General features: G+C 48.8%; 1 protein-coding gene across 5 annotated transcripts in view; it reads right to left on the bottom strand.

The window, feature by feature from the left end:
- mast4 (microtubule associated serine/threonine kinase family member 4) overlaps window positions 1-244 on the bottom strand; it is a 97,818-nt gene that overhangs the window by 44,741 nt on the left and 52,833 nt on the right. The gene's annotated exons all lie outside the window — the stretch shown is intronic.

The raw sequence follows: 244 nt of genomic DNA, 5'->3' as shown, positions 1-244 counted from the left end.
CCTGCTCCTTCACAAACGCATGCACATTGCCCCCCCCCCCAGCTCCTCCCCACCACCACCAATTCCCCCACCAGCTGGTGACTTGCTACATAGCAGAAATGAAAGCAATAAATTAAATCTACATTTTGCCTGCTCCTCTAACACGCAGTCACCTTGACAGATGCTAACACAAGGCACGCACTATACGATGCAATGTCACCACAACCACGGGGATGATGTCATCTTTGAAAGAAAAACATAATGC

Source organism: Morone saxatilis, unplaced genomic scaffold (genome assembly GCF_004916995.1).
Source record: "Morone saxatilis isolate NCDOM2014 unplaced genomic scaffold, NCSU_SB_2.0 Contig21, whole genome shotgun sequence".
NCBI classification, from domain to species: domain Eukaryota; kingdom Metazoa; phylum Chordata; class Actinopteri; family Moronidae; genus Morone; species Morone saxatilis.
The sequence above is the reverse complement of the archived record's forward strand: the minus strand, read 5'-3'. Positions and strand labels throughout refer to the sequence as shown.